At 34.3% G+C, this 22265-nt stretch overlaps 1 long non-coding RNA gene across 1 annotated transcript; it reads left to right on the top strand.

The window, feature by feature from the left end:
- Window positions 1-19737: 19737 nt before the first annotated feature.
- On the top strand, window positions 19738-22040 carry LOC113781448. Its single transcript, XR_003469607.1, has 2 exons — window positions 19738-19879; window positions 21235-22040. It is a non-coding gene; the product is annotated as an uncharacterized LOC113781448 (long non-coding RNA).
- The last annotated feature ends 225 nt before the right edge of the window (window positions 22041-22265 follow it).

Genomic DNA, 22265 nt, shown 5'->3' with positions numbered 1-22265 from the left:
GTAAATTGTTAATTATTGAAACATATTATTGCTTAGCTTGTAATTGGGATTGTTACTTGAACTACGTGCTTGCATGTGTGTCCTTGGCCTCACGAGCGTTTTGCTCACCCTGTAGATTTGTTTTCCTTAACAGGAATGAAAATGGAGTTAACGCGGAGAAATCTCCTTTTGGATATATTTTGTTTTAGGGTTTCAAGTGTATTTTGGCTTGACCCCTTTATGATTGTACTTTTGAAAGTTTAATGTATCATTCGGATATATGTGATGTATATTTTGGAATTTAAGTTGTATTATGAACGCCCGACGTGCGGGCTGGATAATGGATGGATATTGTTAAGCATGAACGCTTCCGCACTATATGTATTTGTACTAATTTGATTGTGGTATCTAGTATCGCTTTAAGCTTGAACGTTTATTGCTTGAGTCCTGGCGAGAGCTAGGCAGGCGTTCCGCGGATACCCTTTGGCGCTCCTTAGGGAGAAGTGGGGGCGTCACAGTTAGTGCAGACATTTAGGCTTTGTTAGCGGCATTCAAAACTAGACATTCAGAGCTTTACATATAAAAATCCCCTGCTAGTTTTTTTTGAGTGATCCGTAGCAAATCAGCAAAGTCGGCTGTTCTGCTTTGCCTATGTGTTCAAATGAAACTGGAAAGCTGCATCTTGTGGCTCAATTTTGTCCCACTTGTGAAAAGATTTTCAAAATGAAGTCTTCTGATAAATTGTAGAATTTTGAACCTAGTTTCCAATGGCATAAACCAGCCTCAATTTGGAGTTGTATAGAGCTAGATATGGTTTGATTTCGAAAACGCGACAAAGCTGGAAATTAGAAGATTTTCCCTTCCTTGCTGACCGAATGGTCAAATCTGTTTTGGGATGTTATATTTCAAAAATTTTAGCGTCATTTAACCATCAATTGCTTATTAAATTTTTCTGGAACCTTGGTTTCAAAAATGGAGCGAATTGGAGCTGACTTAGTTGGACAAAACTTTTGGAAAAGAAAAAGAAATAGAATGGCAGATTCACTTTGAAAGATTTCACCAACTTTGGTCGTTTCGTTAACTGCCTTTCCGTGCAAGTTTTTGCCTAAATTTTGATAGAGTGGTAGTCAATATATGGAGGTTTAAGTGTACCAAATTTGGTGTAATTTCAATACCATTTTGAGATCCAAATGATGCTCCAAAGATTGCTCTTCAAATATGGAAATTCACTGTTCAAGTCGTGAAAATCAAACGACTTTAAACTGTTATATCTTGTTGCTCAAAACTCCAAATTTAGTTCTGCTTATTGTGTTTGAAACTTTAATTGGGACTCTTATTGTGTTACAAATTTCAAAGGTTGATTCACTTTCTGCGAATTTTGCCGAATTTCCAAACATTGCCGAAAACCAAGACTGGTTATGTCTTGCCTTCTTGAATTAGCAATTTTGAACTAAAAAATGAATGCTTTCTGTTTGGAATCTTGAAAAAGTTCTCTGGGAACTTTTAGCACTTTGGATCTAGTTTCCAACGGTATAAAGTTTTCCATTTTTTAGACATACGAAACACAAGATCTGATTTTACCAAGTTTATCGCGCAAAGCTGAAAATTCATGATTTCTTGGGAAATGAGTTTTTGAGAACTTTTCATTGTCTTTCAATATCGATCATCCGTTTTAAACTCATTTTCATGAAGGATGCAAGTTTCTCTTGTGACTTTAAATCCTCACTTTTGAATTTCAATTTTCGAAATATTAAAGCTCTTTTAAGACATTGTCTTAGTATTACGCAGGTGTACATTCTTCCTTGTTTGGCAAGGGGTTTGTAAGTATTTGTGAGTAATAGTTAATTGTTATTTCTTCAGGCGCTCAAGAGGATTTTGAAGAGAATCTCGGAGCCGACCACTAAAGATCTTATTTGCACTTATTCACTTATTTTGAATTGATGAGTGTCAAGTGCATGAATAGTTGCCAATTATGTGAATTGCTTCTTATTGATTAAGTGATTTGCAATCGTCGAGTCGAGTGTGTACTTTATCGCATTCGTTTTCTTTTAATTGATTATATAATTGAATTGCTCATAGTTGAATTTATAGTTATGGTTGAATATGCCGATTGGAGTGAATCTCATCGGCTTATAATTGTATTTGTCGATTGGAGTGAACCTCATCGATTTAGAATGGAAATTGGGGGATACCCAAATCTCAATTGGCCGACCTTGCGACTCGAGCCAGCATGGGCTTGGTCGAGAAGCTCGGTGGACCATGAGATAATCAAAAAATTGATCTATTAAGAGATCTCGCTTGACATACTCGTGGAGTAGTGCCTTTTATAAAAGAAGTGCGAGCTCGGGACAGGAGGTGTAACGGTGAACGAGAATTGTAGAGTAAGTGGAGTTCTACGGACTTAATACCTACCCGATTTTGACAGAATGTCATCCCGTGGAGGTATTTGATCGAGTCTTGGCGAAGCGAGTGGAATCTAGCTCCTGAGAGCTCATGTATCCTTATTAAGTGTGTTAATGTTATTTATGTGTTACATGAACTTCCTTGTTTTATTTCTTGTACAAATATCATTGTTACTTAACTATGTGCTTGCATATTTTCTTGGCCTCACTGAGCGTTAGCTCATCCCATTAGTTTGTTCTTCCTTAACAGGAGTTCGGAATGGAAAGAATTTTGGGCAGAGCTGACTTGTTTAGTTTTCAGTAAAATTTTGGGATGTAATTGACTCATCGACTCATAGTTGTTGTATTTTGGGAGGATTGATTTGATTTTGAGAACTTGTGATGTAAGATTTGAAAGTTTATTTAAGGGAGAGACTTCTCCTTATTTTGACTTTTATTATTGGTTGTATACCTTTAAGTTTAAATTTGATTTGTATCGAGTCCTGACGAGAGTTGAGCGGGCGTTCTGCGGATACCCTTGGGTTTGTCCTTGGGAGAAGTGGACGTGTCACAAACACTGCCGGTTATAGGGCTGGCTATGATGTTGGTCAAATTGATTGTTGAAAATTTATGGTTTACTATACACTAGGGCTATCGTGTTTTGACCACCTCAAACCTTGTCTATAAATACGGGATGATTTGAACATTGAAGGACATAATAGCCAAAAGAAAGAACTTTGGAGGCTAGAAACAACTCCAAAACATGTAGTCTTTGAATTAGAAATCTTTAGTTCTTTACATTATTATAGGTTAGGTAGTTCTTATACAATCTCTGTATGCATCTAAACTTGGATAAAGATTGAAGATTGAAGAAGAAGAGATCGAACGCTCACAAGTGACAAGAGTTTCTTCTCTCAACTCTTTTGATTTCTTGTATTTGTACTTCACTGATTAGTTGCAATACAAGATTGTTGTGTGCTTTCTATTTCTTTATATTTTGTTAAAGTTTATGCCTTGGATTGGATGAACTTTTTATGATTGTTATGTGATATTTGCTTGGTTATTTGATACTTTGAGCAAGTTATTTAGAACATTTGCTATAACAATCATGATTAACTAGCTATTAGTTGTGATTATATCAAGGTATTGATTCATCCATGAAGATGGGGATTCAATATTAGTTCAAAAAAGTACTAAACCTAGATTGTGCACTCATTAATATAGGGTTGCATCTTTGTGGCATTAGTAGTTTTTTTCATATAATTCATAGAGTTGAATAAATTTATAGCTAAATTCATATCACGTTAGTAGGTGTAGAGTAGTTATAGATATGGTTGGTACACTGACAGAAAGGGTATCACGCATATAAGGAAATTACGTCATAATTTAGTCAAGATAAACATACTCAATTAACCGGTAAAATCACTTGTAAGAATAATTAGGAATTTTGCATCCCTAGGAGCCTTTGGATTGTTGTTTTTACTTCCTTTTATTATATATTCATAGTATAGATCTACTTGCTTTTAATTGAGGTTGTCTAAGTAATAGAGGAGTTCGAAAACCACTAGTATTTGACAATCTTTCCTGTGGGATCGACACCTAATATAGCCTATATTCAATAATGATCTATATACTTGCAATATTTATGTTTTTAAAATTTGGAAAGAAGGAAAAAACCCATCACCTTCGGCACATTATCTTTTGTTGGACTGCTCACTCTTCTGGATACTTTACAATCAAATATGTAGTTGAAGTGTTAAGTGAGCACACTGAGGATACTATTGGTATGGCTTAAAAATTATGCACCAAGATTTGCTTTTATAGTTTGGCTAACTTGTCAAAATAGATTGGCTACCAAGGATAAACTCTCCAAAATAGAGTTTTGTTATTTATTAGTTATGTGGATGATGCAACACATAATGTAAGAGGCACATACTCTTGATAAGATGAATCTTCTTTCTAGTTTGCCATCGCATCCATCTCCTACCCCACCTTCTATGTAGCAGCCGATCCTATCTCTCACTCCTTCTTCTCTGCTTTTCTTTCTCCTTCCTCTTCCCCATCATCCTACTCATAACCCTATTGTACCCTTCCCATTGCTTCAAATTCAGATTAGCCCCACAAAAACCTAGATGCACCTTCAATACCTACTCAACAAACAATTTTCTCTTCATTTGAAAATTGCCTTCTTAATTCCCAATCCAACCAGGATAAACCTTATCCTGATGATTCCGAGAACGAAGGAGATATCTTTAATCCTCTCTCAAGCATTTTCTCAAGAGTTGATAAATCCTATAGTTGTAACTTTTGGAACCTCTCTCTCATTATCAAACCTTTAGGTACGACCTTAGATTTTAAATATGTCAACTAGTAGCTCCGTGTTATTTTGAAACCAATTGGATGTCTCTCATTTAGGACATTGGTTGAGATTATTACATAGTGAAGTTCAAGGAGCTCTTGGGTTATCAAAAAGTTCTGTCAAAAGGCCTATGATTCATCAATAAATACTTCATTGCTATTAGAAGATAGACTCCCAACTTCAATACCTTAGACACCATTAGTAATACTACTGTTATTTGCGTAAGACTCTTGTCTCCCAATGGAATATTATGTTGCATAGATCCTCTCTAAGGTGAGATATATTTTGGAAAATTTACTAAAAATTGATGCTAGAATAGCTAAGTTAGAAAGGGGGAGGTGAAAAAAATCTAGAAAGAGGGTGCTTTGCATGTCTGTGTAAAGCTCGATTTAGATAAACCTTTGATTCCATTTATCCAGTTGGGAAGATTTAAACAATCTTTGCAGTATTAAGGTTTGTGCTTCGGTTTCTTTGTGGATTTATAGGTCACGATGTGAAAAAATGTAAGCAAAATCTACAGGTAAAAAAACCTGAGAAGTCTATTGATCTTTGAAAAATTCTACTTATGAGCCATGGATATTGGCTAGTTTGAAAAGAAAAATGGAGTGGTACCACCGAGAGATCGGAAAATCTTAACCAATACAAATTTCAAATGAGCCAAATCTTCTTGGGCTCCATCACAAAAACCCAAAACTTAACCAAAGTTCAAAAAATTACAACTAACTCTCTAGGCCTAATACTTCTTCTTTAGATCGCCTTTCAACCTTGACTCTAGAATATATATTGACTTTTGAGTAAACAAAACTATAGTCTAATCCCAATTTCCCTTTTCATGTCGCCTCATGTACTTCATTACCACCTAACTCTTCTAAACTTTTTTGCAATATGGAAATGGTGTCTACAAATTCAACTTCGCCCTTTCTATAATTTCAAAGACTCATGAGTCTTCAATATCAAAGAGTGATGTTATTGCAAACCTTAGCAATTCAAATCAGAACCTTCTCATCAAATTAGATACTCTCTCTAACCTTTAACCTGTGAGGACCCAAAAATTTATTTTCATATCTTTTATTTTAACCATTTGTCTTGGTTGATTTAATGGTTGAGTAATGATTTTTGTATCATGTTGCTTCAACTTGTAGTATGTCGAGTTTCATGGTGCATTATGCTAATGTGACCAACTAGTGAGGTGAGTGCAATAAATTTGGTGGACAAGAAGGAGTTTTGTGCAAAAGGGATTATGTGCCAAGAGGTGTTAAGAATTAATTGAAGAAGAAATAGATATTTGGGTGCATTAGAAACAATTAGATAGACTTGAGTTAGATGCTTGCCATTTGTCACTCATCTAACCAACCTTGATTTTGACCAAAATCAATACTTATCCAACCAAGCTTTTCTTTCACCATTATTTCTTCTTCTTTCTTCTTGTCTTGGCTGAAAATAGGGAGAGAAAACTGAGAGAAAAACATAAATTTTTAACTTTGATTTCTTGTCTAATTAATGAAAAAACCAGAGAAAAATCCTAATCCACTCCATAAATATTTGAGGCAAGTTCGGAAGGAAACTCTTGGAGGAGTTTTTGGGGGAAGGAAGCTTTACAACTTTCGTGATTTGCTTTTCATACTAGGTTTTAGAGGTAAAAAGGTAAACCGTATTAGAAACCTATCTTTCTTATCTTATCTTTGAGTTTAGTTGATGTATGATATTATAGAAACTAAAGGAAAGACTTTTTTTTGGAGGATTTCATGTTTTCTCAAGTTATATTGTAAATTTCCAACTTTGGTGCATAAAATATATAGTCTAGTTTAGAGTTTATTTATGTGCAATTTTGATGGATTCCTTTACCAAGAATATATGCTATACACCTCATGACATGTTAGCTTTGATCAATAGTGTATTTACCATGAAAATAGGGTTGAAAGTTGGAGGTTTAAATAGAGAAACTTGGGAACAAGTTGCTGCCAATTCTTCTTTGGTTGGCTGAGAGAGAGAGGGGGAAAGTTTGAGTTGTAAGTTTAGGGTGATTGTGATATACTTTTGCTCAAGATACTTAATACTTTGATCTTCACATGTATGTTGGTTTTGAGCCAAAACAAAGAGGATTAAGTGGAGAAAAATGATTTTTCTCCAAACCATTTTATTACTCGAAATTTTCAGTTTTGAACCTCAAGAGTCTTGTCCTTTTTTCTTCAAAATTTTTGACTATAATCGATGTATTTGTGCTCCATATTATTCTTGAAACATTGTTTTAGCATGCACATGATTTTTTCCCTTGATTTGAGCAAGAAAAATTTGCAATTTTAGAAGCTATATTAGGGTAAAATCTGTAAATTGATGTGTCTTCTAAGTGAAACTTCAAAACTCAAATTTTTTCATTTATATTTGGTTCGCGTTGATGGACTCTTGATGTACTAAATGATCACAAGATTTGAGAGTGTTCAAGAGAAAGAACCAGGATTTAAAGTGAAAAGATCATGATATAGTGGTGTGTTCCAACTGCATGTTAGGACCATGTGATTTACTTGATTAATGCTTCATGTGACTTGTTGACCGAAATTGCTAGATATCTTGAATTGTTAGTGCACAAGCGAGTGTATACTTTATCGCGCTCGATCTCTGTGAACTTGAATTCCATGATCTTGAATGTGAACTTGAATGTGCATGAATATAGGTCTCATACATACTTGATTGCATCAGTTGAATTGGACCCTTCACTAGAATTTTTATCCGAGACCCATCTTAGTGAGGTCAGCTAGGCTGGACAGCCTTGGGTAAAGAAAGGATTTCTATTCTGTTTACAAGTGATCTGAACAAGTGAAATGCAATATTTGAACGTTGGATACTCGTGTGCTTTACCCCAACGATTCCACTGAGTGACTGACTTGACAGTCCATTGTGTACTTTTACCACATCAGCTATACTATTACTGGGGCTCCAAAATCCAAACCTCTTTGGCTAGTTGATCGAATCGAGCTAGCGAGCACTTGCTCGAGTAGATTGACGAGCCATGGGTACTGTTTATTGAACTTGTACTGGATTTGGTATACTCGAGTATTACCCCTCTTGTTATATATTTGGCGTTCGGGCCTGATAGGAGGATGATCAGTGGATGGAGAATAGAGTTAAGCGGTGATCTACAGGATATTATTACTGTATTCTAAGGTTGATGGAGTATCAACAAATCCTGGACAAACTACTACTGAATTGGCTCGCAAAAACATACTGTTTCTACTGAACTAACTCACAAGAGCAGACTGTATCCTTTTACATGAATATGTTATTGACTGTACATTGTTAAATGATTTATTTGGATATTGCTTGCTTCATGAAATATGTGATCATACCATCATGTAAATTTTACAATACCTGATAGATTGTTTGAATGTTTTTCTGGGACCTCATTGGGCTTTTAGCTCATCCCATTATTTGCTTTCCTTAACAGGTTGTGGGGATGAGAGAGATGATGACATCACTAATTTGTAATAGGAAATTTGGATCTTGTATTTGGCTGACATACTATATTATGGAACTAGTCTTTTAAACTCTTTTCTTTTGGCTTGTCCTTGAATTTGAATATTTGGATGATTTGTGGCATATAAATGTTATATTGAAGGACTTTAGTGTTATTGATTAGGGTTTGTAGTGAGTTCTGGCGAGAATCAGACAGGCAGTTAGCTACCCTCTGGGGTATGCCCTAGGGAGAGATGGGGTTGTCACATAATCTCTCCTCTATCCCTTATTGGCACTTATCATTTTTCAAAAAATTAGTCACCCTAGAAACTTCTTACATAGGAGGGCTCTAAGTGCAGAGTCCATATTCAATAATTGCACTCACCATCACCACCATTATGATTGTAAACAGGTGAGAAGAACCCTACCTTGCTACCAATAATATCAAAAACCAATTTCTCAACAACGAACAACCTCCAATCTTCATTCTCAAAGATCTCCCAGCTTGGAAACATGTGGACACCCACCACATCCTCAACCCGCTCTTGGCCTTGCAACCATACGTGACATGGAAGGACATCAAAAGGCAATAAGAAAGTGACATCTTGGGAAAAATGCATCTGTTGGGAAGCAGTATTGGTGTAGCCATCACAATGGACTTCGACCTTACTCGATCTACTTGGAAATCAAGCAGACCACTAGATGCCCTTATTGCACAATCCCGTAGGATAATTGCTCCAGTGATAGCTCCAAACCATTGATACCATCTGAGCCTAATTCCCCAAAATCATGTCCTAAGACATATGGCCTCAAACCAAAGATAAGAATGATTGCTCCAACCAAGCATAGAGTTAATTCTAGAGCAATTATCTATCTCTAGTGCTCTTAGAAAACAAGACTCAATAGTGGTTCTTATCCTCATAAGAGAAATCATAGGAGCTCGTATGTTCCTAACTTGTAGAGTGGACTCACTCTTAAGAGTGTTAGACTTCTTAACATACCTTTAACTTAAGGTCAATCAGAGATTGAAAGTAGAGATATTCAAAAATTGGAATGCTTTACCCCCCAAATAGAGAGACTAGAGGCTCAACTAGCCTTCAGCAAGAACTCCTAACCCTGACCTAATAAAGCTCATGCTACAAAATGTTTGGGGGGCCAAAAACTCTAGATTCTGAAACCATATTCTAACTTATATCAACATGCACAAATTAGGAATTCTCATTCTGATTGAGACAAAATTTAGTGAAAGTCGCGTTACTTAGATTTATTAGAGTTCACACTTTGCTAAGTTCAAAATTGTTAATATTGTTTCCTTTAGAGGAGGTATTTGGATATTGTGGAACAAGGCTAAAGTAATATTGAACCGATCTCAGAAACTTTCTAGGTTATTCATGTATTTGTCAAGATACTACCAAACTTCTCTCCTTTCTTATTTAGCACCATCTATGCTAGTTCTCATCTAGAGGAGAGAAAGAAATTATGGGATACGCTTATAAATTTGATTGATATAAATTTGCTCCTATGACTTTACATAGGATATTTTGATAAAATGCTAAACTTGTCTAATAAATTTGAAAAATTAAATTTGTTCTAATAGGGCTGCTCTATTTCAAAACTGTATCAACTGTTGTAGTTAAGGGACCTAGATTTGCATAGGTTAAAAAGTGTAGAAGGGTAGGGCTTATCTATGAAAAGTTGGATCATACTTTTGAAAACCTTGAGTGGCATAATATATTTCCTGATCTTGCTTTTACCTACTTACCTAAAACCTACTCTAACCACTATCTCATCTAAATCTTGCCTTTCTTTCTCCCAAAAAAACTCCAGACCAATCTAGCTAGAAAAGATTTGGATTGAGCACCAATCTTTTTCTATTGTTATTCAACAAACTTGTTATAGGCCTCCTACTCCCATCTTTAATCTATTACTTCCCTTTTAGAGACCATTCAATTTTGGAGTAAACTGAACTTCAAAAAGATTTTGTCGAGAAAAGAACAATCTTGAAAAGACTCTTAGGGATCCAGAGATCTCTGCAGGTCAGGTTATCTAGTTCTTCTCCTATTTTAGAAGAAAAACTTTAGGCTAATCAAGAGCTTATTTTTAGGAATGAACATGAATTATGAAGTTTAAAGATACATATGGACTATCTGATTTGGGATGTTCTCAACTTAAAATTCCTTAAGACCACTACACTTTGCAGAAGAAGTAATAAAATCCTTGGTTTGAGGAATGAAGTTTGAAATTAGGTCATGGGTAATTAGGGCATTGATCAATGTATCTCTTCCTTCTTGAACAAGGTGCTTACCTCTAAAGTTACTTTTGTATGTTCTAGAGATTTTTCACTGTCTTGTCAAGGTAATCTTCAATATACTCTAGATATTCTAACTATAAAACCAACCCTTTAGGAAGTTAAGAAAACAACTTTTAACTTCAAACTTTACAAATTCCTAGGACGTGATGGCTACCACCCTATCATTTTTCAAATATTTTGGGACTATACCACTGATTTTGTTTTGAATTGTGTTTCAAGCTCCTTTAGGTTAAAACCCTTCCCTCCTAGAGTCAACAATACCTTTGTCTGTTTGATCCAAAGGTGGATAACCTGTGACCATAAAAGTTTTAGACCTATTGTCTTGTCAAAATCCATTTATAAAATTCTCTTCAAAGTCTTAGTCAATAGGTTTAGACATTTGATGGCTGATCCTATCTCCCCTTTTCAATCAAGCTTCATTCCTAGACTGGTACAGATAATGTCATTCTAGTTTCGAAAGTTATGCATATAGTTAGAAAAAAGTCGGACAATAATGGCCTTTGTGCTATTAAACTAGACATTGAAAAGGCCTACAACAAATTGGAGTGGAATTTTATTAGCCTTTCATAAAGCTTATATTTTAATGTATATTCTCCTCCAGAATAGCCATCCTTATTAGTGGATCCTCCTCGGATTGGATTTACCCTTCAAGCAGAATAAGACAAGAAGATCCCATTTCTCCTTATATTTCCCTTTATGCATCGAATTCTTATCTCAAATAATTATTGAATTTGTCCATAATAAAGACTGGAAACCTCTCTTTTGGTCATAAGTGCCTCTTCTGTCTGATTGTCCTTTTGCTAATGATATCATTTTACTTTGTAGAATTGACAGCTTCTCTATAACCTCTGTTAAAGAGATTCTAGACTCATTTGGCTGTAGATCCAGTCTTAAAATTAGTCAAGAAAAATTAAAATTTTTTATTCTCCAAACACTTCCCACCCCACAAGATCCTCTATTTCCTCCTTTCTAAATATCTTTGAAACTAAAAGTTTGGACTTTTACTTAGGTTTTCCCTTCTCTACAAGCCCCTATATGAAATTCAAACTCATTTTGGAGAAAGTTTAGAATAAGCTTATAGGATGGAAAGCAAATATATTGTCCCTGCCTAGATACAAAGTAATTATCCAACACACTACCACCTCTATTCCTGTCTATTACTCTCTGTGCTACTTTATCTAAGAAATTATGTAAAGCAATAGACAATGAATAGAGAAATTTCCATGGTAGATCCTTAAATAAAAAAAGAAAATTACAGCTTGTTAACTAGAATTTCGTCACCAACTCCAGAGATTAAGGTGGGTTAAGGCTTAGACAAATGATTTAACCAAATATCCCTTATTAACCTTTGCTGGCAACTTACTGTTGACTAGCACAAGCCTTGGATTCAAGTCCTATCCAAAAAATACATATGGTTAAGGATAAAACAATTCTCTCTCGCAAGCTTGAATTAAAAGCCAGCAAAAGGTCTGCAAATCAATTTGGTTTAAGAAAAGGTTTGGACCTTATTAATAAAGAGACTATGTAACAAATCAGGGATGGAGAATCGACTAGAATATGGCATGACAAGTGGTTCTCCAACATATCCTTAAGATCCCTTAATGAAGGGTCATTATAACCTCTGACTCATTAGTCAAGAATTTATTTGGGTCACAAAGAACTTGGCAATTTGATAAAATTTTCTTTAATTTCCCTAATTGCATTAGCTAAGCTATTTTGGTTATCCCTAGGCAAAATATTGTGCCAATGCATGATATACCCAAATGAGCACATTCTAGTAATGGTACTTTTGATTCTAAATCTACCTATAAGCTTGCAAGTGTAGATCAGGAAGTTACTGATCCTCAAAATCTTGGAGGCTTTCTTAGCATTAAATGAATTTGGTCCTTAAATGCATCTTCTACAGTTACTTTCCTTGAGAGGTTACCTACTAAATCTGTGCTCTTTGGAAGAAAGGTTTCTCACGACTTTAGTTGCCAAATTTGCTCTCATGTATTAGAAGATGTTAAGCATGTTTTAGAAGCTACCATATTGTTCAAAATTTGTTAGAATTATTTGAATATACCAATCTCACCTAATCAATCCCTTAAGAATTGGCTAAAAATTGGGTGTTCCTTGGTTGACTCTTCTTCTATTCTTTCTATTCTTTGAAATATTCTTTTCCTTTTTACTTGCTAAAGTCTTTGAAATTTTAGGAATAAAACCTTCTTCAAATTTGAAAAATCACATCCCTTGGCCCATAAAGCAACTCTCAATCTTGCAGATGAGTTCTTTTTTCTTAACTCAGAGCTAAAGACATACCTTCCTACTAAAGCCTAGAAATTCATTTGTTGGGAACCACCACAAGAAAGTTGGTGAAAATTAAATTCTAATGGTTCAATAAATGGCAACCCTGAAAAAGTTGTAGCTGGTGAAGTCATTCAAAATAATTCTGATAGTTGGTAAAGGGTTATGCAAGAAACCTTGGCATAACATATAACATCTATGTTGAATATTGGGTCTTAGAGATGAACTTGTGCTAGCCTTGTTCCTAAATATTAACTTTTACTCCTTTTACCCTTTATAGATGGTTTAAGGAGAGCACTTTGCACCTTCCAAAAAGATGGTGCCAAAAGAAAAGACTAGCTCAACAAGGGTGCCCTAATGCTAAACTTGCTATTGCTACTACAATCCATTCTTCTTTCTTCCTCTTTGCTCTTAGAAATAACTTCTCATCGATATCCCATACGCCGAGTCCAATAGGCATCTGATACCAATACAAGTGGCTATGGTAATCTGTCCTATTCTCCTAACAATATATTGTGAGGAGTTTTACGAAACCATTCATGGTGTATTGATTTTCAGGGTAATATGTTTATATATAGCTTATCCTTTCTTATTGTGATGTGGAATTAAGATGGTTAGTGTAGAATTATAAGCCAGACAGCTTGCTTCATAGCTTGTGTAAGATGGCATTTGTAGCTATAAACTACTTTGTTTGGAGATAAAGGAATGGTAGAGTTTTTCAAGAGAAGGCATTGCTTATGATGTTTTGGTAAATAACGTTAAAATGAAACTTATGTGGATTGTGGCTGGCTAGAGAAGGATCCCCAATACACAACTCAATTGGGAGATTAGTTTAGAATGGAACTTTTCATAGCAAATATTTTGTAAACATTAGATATACTTGTTGTGAATAGCTATTGATGTATAGGACTAGTTAAGTGTTTTTTTTTTTTCTGTGGACAGCTTATAGTGCTTGTAACATTTTTTTCTCTATATCAATGAAAGTATATATTTTAAGTAAAAAACATTATTAGATTTAATTAACATTTTTAATTGAAGTCTAACATGCTACTTTTTTTAAGTTCAAGCATAATACGTTAGAGTGTTATGTCACATCTTGAAATTCCAATCATTTTCTTCATAATAAACAAATAGGGACAATGTTCATCATTTTATTATTTAAAATCTCTTGTTTCACTATAGGTTTTCTTTAATCAAAATTGTCACTCAATTAGAAATAACATATTTTTTTCGTTGCTTAACTAATAAAAGCATACATTTTTTTATCACCCAATTTGCATAAAAATGCACTAGTTTGTCTAAAGATGTATATTTTAGTTAGTTGATAAACTGATTTGGCTAAAAGAACAGTTTTCTTTGCCAACTTTAGGAATTTTGAATAGATTGGGGACTATTAACATCCTTTGCTTTTTATTAAAAATGAGAAAAATAATCTTGTTAATGTCATTTTAAACTTATTTTTACCATTGTTTCTTTGTCTCAATTTTCCCTCATTGTTACTTTCACCATTTAGTCTTGAAAAGAGTTCAATGACCTATTTTGGCAAAGTAGTCAAAACATATATTTAAAGTAACTTTCTCGAATGCATTCAAAAAAATACCTAAAAACACTCAACAAAAATATACAAAAACATGTATAACATCCAAAACACCCCATCAACAACTATGCCTCCCTCAACCCTCTCTCCAATCTCTATTGTTCCATTCTCCCTCTTCCTTCCCCACTATCTGCCATCGAATCCCCCTTCTCCTTTCTCTCCTCTCTCATTCTTAGCCCCTCATCTCTTTCCTCTTCAGCCTTCCTCCTACCCCAATCCCTCTCCCCTAGCCTCAATCTGTTGACCAAATCAGGGTTGGAAAGAGAGGGATGGAGGAAAGAGTGAGAAGAGAAGGGGGAAGAAGGAGAGAAGGGAAAAATATGTTAAAGGGGAGATAGGATGGGGGTGGTAGGAAAGGGGGAGAGGAATAAGGAATTAAAACAGATACATCTATAATTTAAGTTTAATAAAAACACCTTTAAATATCAAACAGACTTGGTTTCATGGTTATGTTATCGCAATTTTGTGGATTGGGAGAAATGACCAAAAAATCAATGTTTTTAAATTTGGACTGGTAAGTGAGTTGGATGACCTTCCAGTTCACGTTTCAAACTGATTCAACTTCGATTCAAAGATTTTCTTTTTATTTATTTTAATATTAAATAACTTGGATGAAATTGAAATTTAAAAAAAAAAGAAGAAGAAGAAATTTAGTATGAACTAGTTCAAAGGTCCTATTTTGATCGACTCAACGGTTCTTGATTAAGTTTGATTGATTTAATTGAATTTTCAGATTTACTATGAATTGGACTAGTGCCACTGCCTATTCACGATTTGATCGGTCGAACCATCCAGCTCCATTCAATTTTCAAAGCACTACAAAATGTCAGAAAGTATGTTTATTTTCCGTTGGAGATAAAGAAATACTTAGTGTAAATAGTTTTAGTTTTCTGATTCTCTTGGATATCTAATGAGTTAAAGTTTTATGGAATATTTAACAACAAGTTTATACTAGTCAAATGCGAAGTCCATGTATTTGTGATTGGTGCAGACCAAATTTTTATCCATATGAGAACCTGCATTCAATGGAAAGGCACTTTAGCTTCATGTTCGCAAAAGAATTTTGTGATAAGGACCAAACATGGCCCATATTTGACTCAAAATCGGCCCAACATTCAAAAATATTTTTGTCAGCTACGTATTGATTATCCAAATATGATGGGCTAACGTAGCGCTCCAATAACTAACTTCTTCCAAAGTGAGGAGCAAGGTATGTACCCAAAACCCAACTCAACAAGCTGTAACATATCTAGGTAATTTCGAACTTTATGATTTGATTCTCAAATCTTCTCTTTTTACCCTTCCTTATTTTAAAGTTTAAATCTTGCCTTGAACCTTAGAAAAATAAATAAATAAATAAAATAAGAACAAAGTGCCAGGCACACTATGTTGCTATTTTTATCTAATACTTTCCACCACAAAATAGAGGATTTGACTCCATAATAGTGGTGATAAGTTATTTCACTACATTGATTAAAGTAAAGTCTCTAATACCTATATCTAAAAAAATTATTCAAAATTCTTTTAGAAAAACAGTATATGCCGATATGTGATCCCTTAGGGATTAATACCTAATAATAGAAGAAAATTTGAGGAAAAGCTTTTTAGGAATTTATGAAGGTTCTGTACAAATTTTGTAGGTCATCCACTGGCTAAAGCATTGAAACCCATACAAAAGTGTCAAATTGAACGGTCCTTATGAGATGGCGAACAAAACTCAACAAAATCTTATGTATCAAACAACTACCTAATATCTTGTGGTACTTGACACCCTTTTTTATTCACCTTTAAACAACATATCACACCATAAAACTAGAATTAATAATAGTCATACACCGTTTAGTTTGCTTTATGGGATAAAATAGTAATTCCTCTCTCTAAAATAGGAATATCAAGTACGAGGATGGTACATCAGCTTGTCAAGGGTGTTAGGATCCAAGCAGGAACACATGGCTATTGAAATATTAAGTACACAACAATTTAATGATTAACAAGCCACAAAAATAAAAGATAAACGACACACAATATTTAACGTGGTTCGACTCCACCATTGAGTCTACATCCACGGAGAGAAACCTGTTTTTATTATGAGAGGAAAAAAAACCTATACAAGAATACAATTTCAACGGAAAGCCAATCCTTGTATATCATCTCTCATCTCCCATGAACCCTCTCTCACACCCTATGTATAAGATTACATGTCACCCTTGTATGCACTTGTATGCCTCTTGTATAGTATGTCAACCCACATATTTATAGAGAATATTATTTGACCAAAAATCAAATAACAATAGGAAACCAATGCTAATTTTTAGAGTTATACAGAATAGGAAATAACTTCTAAATTCTAAACAAAATAGAAAATTCTTGGCTACTACTTCAAGTAACTAAAACTAATTAGAAAACTAGTTACTTTCACACAAAACAAGAAACCTGTTTAAAAGAAATTAAGCCAATTTTCTAACAAATCTTCACCTTGGCAAATATTTCTTTTACAAACCATTTTTCTTCAACTACCAAATAATATGTAACCGAACTACACATCCAAATCAATATAGTTCTGATACCAAATTGATTCAATCGGTAAATGAACATGTGTAGTTACTCTGAATCCAACCTCCAGTTGACTCGCGAGAAAGTGCCTTAATTCATCATCTCCCTTTGTAGGATTTCTTTTCACCACCACTTATAATTTGAGATCCCCTTCTATGAGTTTTATTTCTAACCATTGAGGCAACCAAGTGGTTAAATCACCATACTTCTTTCCATCCTCAAGACTGTCTCGTCATGAGTGGTTTTCAAAACTCCATCTACAATGTAAAACTCGTTGCCATTAGAGTTTTCTGGCATTTGAAAATTAGATTCCTTTGTTTTTAGAACATATGTCACACCACCTAAAGAACATAACTGAAATCTAAAAGTCACCGGGATGAAGTATCAACTAATGGAGTTCTAAGAAAGTCTTCACCAATTTACATCTAAAATTAACATTGAACTCCACCTTTTTTCTTGACCTTTGAATTACCTGCCTATATTCACCGTCAAATATCTTCATGTTTTTCAACTTTTCATCCTTCGCCTTCAATGTTTCTTACCAATTTCTTGAAACAAGAATACCATCCATCAAATTGTTTAATTGGTAACAGCCACCTATCCACTTGATCTCAGTAGTTAACCAGGATCCAACCATGAACCCCACTTTGATACTAGTTTGTTGGGATTCAAGTGTCTGTGAGCAGTCCAGTCTCGCAAATAAACTCTGATACCACTTGTTAGGGAGAAACACCTCGAGAGCCCACTAAAGAGACTAATATGTAAGTTAGAAATCCAATTCTGATCCAAAAACATAAGTTATTAGGTCTCGAGCCCTTACTTATATATTAAGTACTCTTTTTCCATCTCTCGAAACAATATAGTAAATAATCTTTTACTCTTGAACCTAACAAATCTCTCCCTTCATGAATAACTCACATTAAATCCAAATTTACAAGTTTTTCTCCGAACCCACTTTAATATTCAATGTAAACCCACCTTAACACTTAAGATCACATTTTCTTCCAATCATAGGCTCACTTTTTTTTCAACATCCAAACTGAATTTTGAACCCCTACCAAGTTTGGCTCCTTGGTTTAACACCAACCAAACTCTTTGACACTTAGTCCACTACTAAGAAGAGAATTTTCACTGGTCCAATTCCGACAAGGATCCACTTGCCTATGAATAGTCTAGTGTCGCAACCTAAAACTCTGATACCACTTGTTAGGATCCAAGCGCAGAACAAACAATTATTGAGACATCAAGTACATAACAATTTAATGATTAACAAGTCACAAATATGAAAGATAAATAACATACAATATTTAATATGGTTCGACTCCACCATTGAACCAACGTTTATAGAGAGAAACATGTTCTTTATTATGAGAGGAAAAAAAATCCTATAGAAGAATACATTTCAACTCAAACCCAATCCTTGTATATCATCTCTCATCTTCCAAGAACCCTCTCTTACACCTCATATATAAGGTTACATGTTGCCCTTGTGTGTTCTTGTGTGTCTCTTGTGTAGTATGCCAATACATCTATTTATAGAGAATATTATTTGGCCAAAAAATCAAATAACAACCAAATAACAATAGGAAACCAATGCTAATTCCTGGACTTATATAGAATAGAAAATAACTTCTAAATCCTAAATAATATAGAAAATTTCTTGACTACTACTTCAAGTAATTAAAACTAATTAGAAAACTAGTTACTTCCATACAAAACAAAGAACCTGTCTAAAAGAAATTAAACCAATTTCCTAACAAAGAGGATCAACAAAGAATTGAAATTAGAACAATCTTTGGATTTGCTGGAGGAACAAATGAAAATGTGGCCATAAGGGAAGCTCAATATAAGCAACAAATGGCCAAATATTATAAGAAACATGTAGAGGAAAAATATTTCCAACTCAAGGATTTAATGTTGAGAAGAAGTGAAGTTAGTGGGGAAAGTAGGTCTAGGAAACTCAAACCAAATTGGGAAGGACCCAGGGTAATTGAAACTCGATGAGTGGATTAAAGGAATAATCAAGTTTCTTGATACTCAAATTGAGGGTTTGTTTGTTTTGAGCGAAAATATATTACAAAATGCATTTTCTGGATTTTCCTATGCTTGGTCACTTAAAAAAAAGGTAAAATTTTGTCTTCTCTAGTAATAAAATATTTTCCTTAAAAATGGAGGAAAACAACTTACCTTTATGTGCTGCTGAAGTTATTTTCTTTTTTACCTAGTTTGGGAGGAAGAAAATAAATAGAAAAGAAAAGTTTTGAAAGAATAATAAACTTTTTCCATCGTTTGAAAAGCAAAAATGAGAAGGAAAAGAAAAATTTTGAAAAAATTTCACTCCCTCTATGTTTTGGAAAACTTTCCACCCAAAGTTTGGCGGAAAAGGATGGAAGACACGAGCTTTAAGTGAATTTTTGAATATGATAATATTGCCCTTAAAATCGTGATACAAAAAATTTTAATTTTCGATAAATCCCTCAACTTACTTTTTTTTTTTTTAAAAGTATCCCTCAACTTACTTAATTCACATTTGTTATAAAAAGGACAAATTTGTAAAGTAACTTATTTGAGTATATTTGTTTTTTCATTTGTCTTCAACTTTCAAATAAAAAAAAAAAAACCACTTACCTTCTTTCTTTCTTAGAACTCTCAAACAATTTAAATAAAAATTTGGATCCTTTCCCATCCTTTCTTTTATTTGCTAACTTCTCCTTTCTCCTTCTTTTTTTCTATTTTTTATTCTAAACTCCCAAACTAGCTTATTTAGAAAGGACGTGTCTCTCACTTTTTAATTAACAAATTGAAACAGAAGAGGCAGAGTCGCTCCAAAAAAACAGAGGCACCGGGACTCAAGAGGAGAGAGAAGAAGAGAGGCTGAGCGATTGTGATTCAAGTGAGAGCAGTCTTCATCAATGGCGCCGGCAATGGACCGCTGCAAGGCGAGATTACACGTAACTTATTAGGTTTCCTTTTCTGTTTCAAAAATCTCCAACAATTTTCTCTAGCTAGTTTTGAGATTTTGCCAATTTAAGATGATGATTTCAAAACCTTTTACATTGAGATTTTGAGAATTTTAGATGATGAATTCAAAAAACCTTTGCATTTTTTCCAATTTTCTTTTTACAATTTTATTGGAATTTGACGGGTTTGGTTGCTCCGAGCTTGGATTACCATAGTTCTCAGCTCATGTTCTAAGTTGATATTTTTAGAATTTTAATGATTTTATGCGAAATTCCTATCCTAGTGGTGGCTTATACTGGCATTGTGCTATTTCTCCATGAATTTCTGCAGACTATCCACTCGAATTCCCATTTTAGTGGTGGCTTGGCATGGAATTGGGCTGTCTCTCCATAATTTTGTGCAGACCATTCTTCATATTTCACCCTTTTTCTGTTCAGTTTCATAGAGTAATTGTTAGACTAGTAACCTGATCTGCAGTCTAACAACCTATGCTTCATGATGTTTCCAAGAATAAGATATTTTGATTGCTTAAAGGGACAAAGGGTTCACACAGTAGCTTTGTATTTCGTTTGGTTGGTGGACCTTTGTGTGGTTTAATTCTTTGTTTTCTCGTATTAATCTTTGACAATTTGCTGTGTGCACATTTATGCTTGGAACTTGAAGTATACCTTTAAGTTGTGGGAGCACTTATGTTGAGCTCTACACTTGCATTAATCTTGACAATGTTGAAATATAAGTTTTCAGTACATAGTCATCAATACATTAGGAGGTTGTTGGGTGCTTCATTTTTTGGAACTAATAGAATTATTTGACTATTTTGCTCCGTAAGCTGAATTATTCAGCTTACGAATCTGTTGGATCTGTAAGGTATATCTATTTTATAGTGATGGTTCTTGCTGTAATACAATGGTCTTTCGGTAGTGACTGTTCATTAGTTAGTATTTGATTTTGTATATGCGTGCTTCCAGAGTCGTAATTGTTGGGGTGTAATTTTTGGTGTTTGACTGAATGGGGCATGCAAGAGCAAGACATTTAACTGCTCATTTTAGTTAAATGTGTTTGATCATCTCATTCATTCTTCATTTTATTATTACCATAAAATTCTGAGTAAGACTTGTATTTTTTATTGTTGTTATAGATGTTTCTTTCTTGATTATTAATCTAACTTTGAAAATTAGTGATTTAATTGATTCAGATTTTTTTTTTTAACTATAAGTGCTGATAATATAATCCAAGAACTTGTACATCATGAAAAGTACTAGTGGATTATGGTTGATAACTTAAATGCATTAGTATATATTTTGAATGGTTTGGGCTAGCCCTTGTAGAAATGAATTCCAATTGATCTTTATTGCAGGACCAGCAGAAAGTTTCAGGTTCTAAGCAGCTTACATGGCATTTGTTTCTCAAAGCACAAACAGCTCTGGGATGTATTTCATGAAGCCATGGGTTTGTTGATAATGTTAGTTTTAGTCAAAATGCATTAGCCATTCAGATGCAACAAATGAAGATTACAATCACAAAGAGAGGTTGTACAAGTTTCGCAAAGGCCTTTCTAGCCATTTCTATGGTGGCTTTGGTCATTGAACATGTTGCTTATTCTCAAAAGTGGATTCGACTTTGGTTCATCCTCGGGAGGTTCATGGTGTTGTGCAATGGTCTTAATTGGCCTGGCTGTCCTTAGGAGTTGATTATGCTGCTGCTCCGTTGCTATTAATGCTTTCCAAGTTCTTTGTTGTACTTTTCATGATTCAGCCATTGGATCAACTGGTGCTTTGTCTTGGATGCTTCTAAATTAAGTTCAAGAAGTTGATGCCAATTTGTAGAATGAGAAGGATATGACATTAAGGGTGGCTCCAGTTTTCTGATGGTTGCACGAATTCCATGTGCAATGGTAGACGAAACAACCTTTAATTAGGATTAAGTAGATGCATTAAAGCCTTTAAATTGTGTAAGAACGACCAAATGACCGCCTAGTTCAATCAGATGTTTTGTTGTTGTTGTGGGAAGATGTGCTGCCAGAGAAGCTTCCTTGCCATTCCTTTTCGGCAACTTGGTCTTTCTTCAATTGTTAACTAGTTAAAACAAAACCCTGTAGTGTGTGACCAGTGAACTAGCTCTGTAAGGGGCTCTATATCTTGTCTAATACCTTTTCCTTTTTTTTTTTTGGGTGTTCCCTTAAATTTACCGTTAATGCATTGGAAGTTGAATGTTTAGCCATTTCTGAGTATTTATGAATTTTATGATTTTATGACAAGTGACAAAATTAATGCCTTTTTATGAGACTATGTTTAATAACTCAATTCAGCATTTAAACTTAATGGATTTAGTTCTTAACATATTTAGACGCATTTGATAATAAAAAATTGAACATATGAATTAATTAAG

The sequence above is a fragment of the Coffea eugenioides genome, chromosome 8 (assembly GCF_003713205.1).
Source record: "Coffea eugenioides isolate CCC68of chromosome 8, Ceug_1.0, whole genome shotgun sequence".
Lineage (NCBI taxonomy): Eukaryota > Viridiplantae > Streptophyta > Magnoliopsida > Gentianales > Rubiaceae > Coffea > Coffea eugenioides.
The sequence above is the reverse complement of the archived record's forward strand: the minus strand, read 5'-3'. Positions and strand labels throughout refer to the sequence as shown.